This window comes from Peromyscus maniculatus, chromosome 7, assembly GCF_049852395.1.
Source record: "Peromyscus maniculatus bairdii isolate BWxNUB_F1_BW_parent chromosome 7, HU_Pman_BW_mat_3.1, whole genome shotgun sequence".
Classification (NCBI taxonomy): Eukaryota; Metazoa; Chordata; class Mammalia; order Rodentia; family Cricetidae; genus Peromyscus; species Peromyscus maniculatus.
In genome coordinates, this window is record NC_134858.1 from 41,228,368 (window position 1) to 41,236,860 (window position 8,493).

Consider the following 8,493-nt stretch of genomic DNA (forward strand, 5'->3'; position numbering starts at 1 on the left):
GAAATTAAACGCCACCTTTTCAGAAGTGGTTAAAAAAAAAAACAGCCTGATCAAATTCAAAGCTTTTTAGACATTTATAAGACTTTATAAATGGAACTATTCCATCAATAGGCAACTAGACGGATAGATAGTATGTCATTTCTGTGCAGGTCTCTTTAGTAAACACATGCCTGTATAACAATCAGAAATCTTATTCCAACCAAGAAAGTTTTGGGTTTGGCTTTTGTTGTTTTGTTTTGTTTTGTTTTGTTTTGTTTTGTTTTGTTTTGCGGTGGGGGTGCAGGGAAGCGCACAGATCAATAAAACGCTCAGGCACTGATGGTCTTGATGAAGGATGTCACGCATTTTTGTGAATTGTAGCTTGCTGTGCCTAAGCGAGTTACATTTCTAACCTGTCAGAAATATTTTAGGTCATAAATGAAAGCAGGTGTACAAAACCGGTTTTTCAACTGCTGGAAAGGAGAAATAAAAGTGTCTGCCACTGACACATGCTGAACCAACCCTGTGGTGTATACTCAGTTCTGTGCATCTGTCAGAGTGTGCAGCGCCTGATACACTCAAAATATGCTCATTGAGATGGGAAGTTTTGATGAAACGGGAACTCCTAAGACACTGTCAACATTGTCACCCTTTCTATAGAGGCAGGATGTGGGGCAGGGGACAGTAGCAAATGCCAGGGAGTGGCAGCTTCGAGAATAGAGTGATTTAATGAATGGCAAGTCAAGGTATTCCATAGCTGTTCTAGCAATGCTGACTAAACCAGCTCTGTGTAGAGACAGCCCTGCGTCCTGTTTGTGTGCCAGAGGGAATCATGAGGAGTTTGTGTCAAAAGAAGCATTGTGAGGAATATGACGATATCAACTGCGACATCTTGTTCACCAGGACTGATTTAGCGAATCTGGTTGTCTAGGCAGATGTCCCCTTCTTCTCTCATCACTGCGTGTACGGCCCTCCGGTAGCATGTTCACTCAAAGGTCCGGACCTTGCAGGACAAAGGAGGACTGTTTCTCAGTTCAAGTGCAAGAGTGGCTGGACTCCCCCTACTAGATCCTCCAAACATGTTCTCAAGAAGCATTGTGATTCCAGGACAGCCAGGGCTACATAAAGAGACCGAGTCTTAAAACAAAACAAACACAGGAGAACAACAGCATGTGCCAGAGCGTGCCAGCATGTGCTCCCTCCTGCCCAGTGGCAGAAGTCTTTCTTTTTTTTGATATCTGGATCTGACCCTGCCAGTGCCTTTCGGGTCTTATAGATGCGTAATACCAAGTCAAAGACTGGCCTGCCAGAGCGACCCACAGCCTGTCGTTACACCTACTACTTTGCTTTTCATTTCTTGACAAATATATTTTCAGCACTCCCCATTCCTGAAATTGTACTAAATGCCCAAAAGGTGAACAAGCAAAATGTGATCCTTGACCACCACCCTAGGCTTTAAAAGCAACTGACAATAGGCAGGGATGGTTGGCTCATGCCTGAAGTTTGGAAGGTTGGGGCAGGAAGATTGCCATAGTTCAAGGCTAGCCTAAGAGACTCTGTCTCAAAAAAAAAAAAAAAAAAAAAAAGAATCAACAGTAACCAGTCCTCAATTTCATGTAGCAAATTATACCTAACAGTGGTTTTGCTTTTTCATAGAGTCCTTTTTGCAGCCAGCTGCAAAAAGAGGTATAATTATCCTAGGGAGAAGTGATTCCCCAGCCAAAAACATCAAAGTTATTTGAAAATAAAACATGAGTTCTTCGTTTTCCTGACCTTTAATTAGATGGTTTTCTGGGGCATGAGGGTAAGGTACACTTGTCAGAACACACACCAGGATTAGTCTGTAAGTCCTGTTTTCTTACTTGGAATGTCAGTAAGGGGAAGAAGATAAACAGGTATGGGCACAGATTCGTTTACAGTTTTGAAAACTGAGAATTCCAGTTCTGAAAGAATTCAAGAATCAATATTAACTTTAAAAATGTTTCTTCTGAGCCAGGCAGTGGTGGCACACATCTTTAATACCAGCACTTTCGAGGCAGAGGCAGGCGGATCTCTGTGAGTTCAAAACCAATCTGATCTACAGATCGAGATCCAGGAAAGGCACAAAGCTACCCCCTCCAAAAAATGTTTGTCTCGAAACCCGCCCCCCCCCAAATGTTTCTTCTGTTATTTTGAGTATGGGTGTTTTCCCTGCATGTATGTGCACTGTGTTCTTGAGGTACCCACAAAAGTCAGAAGAGGGCACTAGATCTCCTGGAAATGGAGTTACAGACAGTTGTAAGCCACTATGTGGGTGCTGGGACTCGAACCCAGGTCCTCTTGAAAAGAAACCACTTCTGACCTCTGAGGTCATCAGGAAGACATGTGGTGCATAAACATATATGCAAAAACATTCATATATATTAAATTAAATTAATTAATTAAAATATTTTAAAAATAGTTTTAAAAGGCTAGAGATGTATCTATGTGGTAGAACGCCTATCTTGTATGGAAATGGTACTAGTTTTAACCCCTAATGCCAGGGGTGGGGAAGGAACAATTCAGAGTCAAAAGCTGAAGCCTAGCATGATAGTACACAGCCATGATCCCAGCATTTGGTAGCCTGAGACACGAGGATCACAGGAACTCTGAGGCAGTGTAGGATACTCAGTGAGTCTGAGGCCAGTTTGCACTAAATGACAAGACCCTGTCTCAAATTTTTTTTTGTTTTTTTGTTTTGTTTTGTTTTTCGAGACAGTGTTTCTCTGTGTAGCTTTGCGCCTTTCCTGGAGCTCACTTGGTAGCCCAGCCTGGCCTCGAACTCACAGAGATCCGCCTGGCTCTCCTGTCTCAAATTTTTTTTTTAAAAATTAGGGACTAGCCCAGAGGTGGTAGCTCACACCTTTAATCCCAGCACTTGAGAGGCAGAGGCAGGTGGATCTCTGTGAATTTGAGGCCAGCCTGATCTACAGAGTGAGTTCCAGGACAGCCAGGGCTGCTATACAGAGAAATCCTGTCTTGAAAAACCAAGGAAAAAAAAGTGTGTGTGTGTAGGGGGGTAACTAAATCAATGGTTCCCAACCTTCCCAATGCTGCGACCCTTTAATATAGTTCCTCATGTTATAGTGACCTCAACCATAAAATTATTTCATTGTGCCTTCATAACTGTAATTTTGCTACTGTTATGAATCATAATGTAAATATCTGCTATGCAAAATACCTGATATGTATCGGGGCAGAAAAAAAAATGCCTCATATGTGACCCTGTGGTGGTATTGTGTTCACCAAAATATTGTGTACTCTAATAAAATTTATCTGGGGTCAGAGAACAGACAGCCACTAGATACAAAGGCTAGAAAATGGTGGCACTCACATCTTTAATCCTAGCATTCCAGAGATAGAAATCCCTCTGGATCTCTGTGAGTTCAAGGCCACATTGGAAATAGCCAAGCATGGTGACACACGCCTTTAATCCCAGAAAGCCAGCCTTTAATCCCAGGGAGTGGTGGTAGAACGCAGAAAGGTATATAAGGCGTGAGGACCAGAAACTAGAGGATTTTGGCTGGTTAAGCATTTGGCCTGGTTAAGCTTTCAGGCTATGGAGCAACACAGTTCAGCTGAGATTCATTCTGGATGAGGACTCAGAGGCTTCCAGTCTGAGGAGACAAGACCAGCTGAGGATCTGGCAAGGTGAGATAGCTGTGGCTTGTTCTGTCTCTCTGATCTACCAGCATGGACCCCAATAACTGGCCCCGGGTTTGATTTTATTAATAAGAACTTTTAAGATTCCTCCTACATGACCCCATATGTGAAAACCACTGGGTTAGCAACACGGCTCAGCAGTTAAGTGTGGTGATATTTTATTTGTGCACCCCAATAAAACTTATCTGGGGATCAGAGAACAGAGCCAGCCACCAAATTAGACATAGAGGTCAGGCGTGGTGGCACACACCTTTAATCCTATTACTCGGGAGGCAGAGATCTGTCTGGATCTCTGTGAGTTCGAGACCACACTGGGAACAGAGCCAGGTGTGGTAGCACACAACTTTAATCCCAGCACTTGAGCTCTCATGTCTTTGCTGGGGAAGGATACAGGTCTTCAATCCCAAGAAGTAATATGGCAGGACACAGAAAGGTATGTAAGGTGTGAGGAACTTGGCTAAGGATTTCAGTCAGAGGATTCGTGGAGCTGGTAAGGTAATAGCTGGTGGCTGTGGCTTTTTCTGTTTCTCTAATCTTTCAGTATTCACCCCAATATCTGGCTCCGGGTTTTTTTTATTAGTAAGATGGTTTAGCAATTCGTGTTACAGTTAAGAGCACCTGTTGCTCTTTTGGAAGATCCAGGTTTGGTTCCCAGCACCCATGTAGCAGCTAAAGGTTGGCTGTAACTCTAATTCTAGAATCTATGATCTGATGCCATCTTCTGGCCTCCTAAGGAACTGCATATTCATTGCACATCCATGCATGCCTGCAAAACTTACTATACATATATAAAATAAATATACTTTTTTAAAACAAAAAAAAAATGTAAGAAAGAAAAAACAAAAAAAAGAGACTGAGCCAAGATAACACCCCCCATCCTCCCATCCCCCCAACCCCCGCCTGCCACCAAAAAACAAAAATCCAGAATAGTGGCATATGCCTATAATCCTAGCACATGGAAGGTAGAGACAGGAAGAAATAATTCAAAACAACCTCAGCTGAGTTCAGGCTGGGCTACAGAAGATCTATCTTAAAAGATTTTAGAAGAGCTGGAGAGCTGGCTAGCAGTGAAGAACATTTGCTGCTCTTGTAGAGGACCCGCGTTCTGTTTTCAGCACCCACGTGGTGACTCACAGCCATCCATAACTGCAGTTCCAGGGGATCTGGATCTGACCTCTTATGGTCTCCTTGGGCACTGTGCATACTTGCTACACATGCAAGCAGGTAAATTCTCATACACAGAACAGAAATGAATCTTTAACTTTTTTTCTTTAAAAAAAAAAAAAAGTCAAGCTGGGCACTGGTGGCACACGCCTTTAATTCCAGCATTCCAGAGGCAGAGGCAGGGATCTCTGTGTGAGTTCAAGACCAGCCTGTTCTACAAAGCAAGTTCCAAGACAGGCTTGGGCTGTTACACAGAGAAACCCTGTCTGGAGGGTGGGGGTGGTAGTAGCAATTCACATATATCATTTCAGCATTTGTGAATGTCAGTAAAACATCCATGAATAAAGCTGAATGAGGAAAATTCTGAGAGCTTGTGAGAAAACTTCAAGAAAACAAAAGGAGAGTCTTGTAACCTCTGTTACTCCATAACATGGGTTGTTCTTGGAATGTGCTTGCATGTCCTTCCCAGGTAGAATAAACAGGAGTGGTTTTGCTTGGGATTACACATTGCTATTACTTCTGTTATTTAAAGATGTTTCCAAGTACAGGTTGTCCTTGTAACTGTATACAGCTTGAACTCAAATGAAGTGTGCTTATATGACCTTGCTTAACCCTCAGAATATCAACTGTCTGATGCTCTGAATAAAGTTGGCTATTGCATGAGACTTTAGTCTGCCTCATTTTTTTTTCTTTTTTAAAGATGTATTTATTTATTATGTATACAGTGCTCAGTCTGCATGGCCAGAAGAGGGCACCAGTTCTCATTAGAGATGATTGTGAACCAACACCTGGTTGCTGGGAATTGAACTCAGAACCTCTGGAAGAACAGCCAGTGCTCTTAACCTCTGAGCCATCTCTCCAGCCCAGTCTGCCTCATTTTTAGGCTCTGCTCTCCCAGGCCACTCACCAACTAGGGCAGTAAGAAGGAGGCTAAGCAGAGCTGCTAAGAGCAGAACTGCTAAGAGTTCCAAGACGTCATTGGATACATAATTAGAGTCTTTATCTCAAAAAGACAAGAACAACTGAGAAGAAGAATCAAATCCCCAAAACTACAAGTGTAAGCAGGGGCTGGAGAGATGGTCCAGCTGTGAGGAGCACTGGCTGTTCTTCCAGAGGACCAGGCTGGGATTTTATCTTTGCATTCTTTTTCTTACGTTGTTACTGTTTTCTCCAATAACCATAGGTGATTTTTCTCTGTGTTCTAAAAACATAGAAAACAATCTGGTTTCTATTCTGTTAAAAAATGGGTAGGTTCTCTCAGCTGGGCGGTGGTGGCACACACCCTTATTCCTGGCCCGGGGGAGGCAGAGGCAGGTGAATCTCTGTTAGTTCGAGGCCAGCCTGGTCTACAGATTGAGTACCAGGACAGCCAGGGATACACAGAGAAATCCTGTCTCAAAAAAAAAAAAAAAAAAAGAAAGAAAGGCAGAGAAAGAAAAAAGAAAACAGGTTCTCTCCCTGCAGAAGGCACAACAAAGTCAAACTTTGAAGCTTTTTGTGTAACTTTTTTTTATTAGTTTATAACATACAGACAGTGCTAGAGCCCACTGAAATTGCGCAATCAGGACATATCTTTTGCAATCAGCAATGGGAGTTGCTAGCACTCCAGAAGCCCGCCTACTGACTTCTTTGGAACACTACCTTTCTTCAGGGAAAGCACAGCCCTCCTCACTTCCATGACCATTTGCCTCCTGTAAATTTTGTACAGATGAAACACACAGCATGTATACTTTGGCTGGGTTTCTTTCTGGCCAGGTAGCCTAGTCTGGTCTTGAACTCTAGATCCTTCTACCTCGTCCTGCTAACTCCCGGCAGTTAGGTCTGTGCTGCTGCTCCCCATTTGTGTTCCCTTTGATCTGGTCAGTGTAGCCCCTGTTCTTTCCTGGGGTTTCTGCACAGTGCCAGGGAAGAGCTACATTAACCAGTTGTTCCGGATTGGAACAGTGAGTTTTTCAGCCAAGGTCAGTCCAAATCAGGCATCTTTACATGGAAAATTTCCATCGTTCTACAACTTGTTCTTGTGAAATACTGTTCTCTTTTCTGGGTAAAGAACAAAAACAGGCAGCTCCCTAGAGCTCTCACACCTGCTACACCTCCCAAGGGGACAGATACGGAGGCTGAAGACTGTAATGGCAATAGCACTGTCCCCATCAAGGGTATTCTGGGGGTAATAGTTCTCCTAGGAACAGGAAACAGCCTCTAGATGAGCAATCAACTGATAGGTTTAATAGTGCATGGAACCACTGGACATAGTTCACTGTAGTTTCTCCAGGGGCAAAGAAATAAGGATGGAAGTAATGTATTGCCTCTTTGACCAAAAGTGGAGTTACTATTGAGAAACAAAATATTTTTCCATGCAATTAAGCAATGGAGGGGTGGAGCCAAGAGGACCGAATCCAAGGTGAGCCTACATGAGACCCTGCCTCAAAACTGAAAAACAAAATAGAATCAAAACAAAAACAGAAGCTAGGCATAGTGGCACATACTCATAATCCCAGCACTCAAGAGGCAGAATCTTAGGCAGGTAGGTTTCCTCAAATTCATGGTCAGTAGCCAGACTCATCTACATGAGCGGTGTGTGTGTGTGTGTGTGTGTGTGTGTGTGTGTGTGTACGACACAAGACAGGACGGGGCACAAAACAGCTTGACTACACAGCTGTCTTGACAAGCTTAGTGGCCCAGACACTAAGTAGGCAACATCCAGATCCAGGAAAAGCCACCCAGGGATGGGGAAGTGTACCTGACATCCCAAACATTCCAACCATTAGATAAGGTTAGATAAAAGAGCCAGACATCCTTGAGTCTAGCACACACCTATTTCTCCTTTTTGCTGTTACCCCCAGACAATGTCCTGAACCTTGGAAATCCCTTCACTCCAACCTCTAATATGATAAAAAAAAAAACCCTACCCTGCCTGGGCTAGGGGCTCTCTGCTCTCACTGCTGTGTTGGACAGAGAAACCCAGCTTCATGCTTGAAATAAAGGCTCTTTGCTTTTACATACGAGATTCGGTCACTGCGGCAGTCTTTTGGGGGTACCCGCAATCTGGGCATAACATTGAGTACCTGTCCAATACAGACTAGCACTGCATAGCAGGACCTTGTTTTAAAAAAAAACAAATGGCCTGGCGGTGGTGGCACACACCTTTAATGCCTTTAATCACAGCACTTGGGAGGCAGAGGCAGGCGGACCTCGGTGAGTTCAAGGCCAGCCTGGTTGGTCTACAAAGTGAGATCCATCTGCCTCTGCCTCCTGGATTGATGGGATGAAAGATGTTTACCACCACCTGGCTTCTATTTATTTTTTAAATAATTTATTTATTTTCATTTTATGTGCATTGGTGGTTTGACTGCATGTTTTGCCTGTTTGTGTGAGGGTGTCAGATCTTGGAGTTACAGGCAGTTGTTAGCTGCCGCGTGGATGCTGGGAATTGAACCCAGGTCCTGTGGAAGAGCTATCAGTGCTCTTAACCGCTGAGCGATCTCTCCAACCCCTGTATTTCTAATTTATATATCACTTGAATACTGATTTTTTTTTTTTTTTTTGGAACGGTGCTGTAAAGTATGTGCACTTTCCTAGGACCGTATTTCCACCGGACCAAAACTTAATAGAAAGGGGAGAGAGGACTGAAAAATAGTTGGGGAGATGGGTGTATTAGAACTTTAGTTC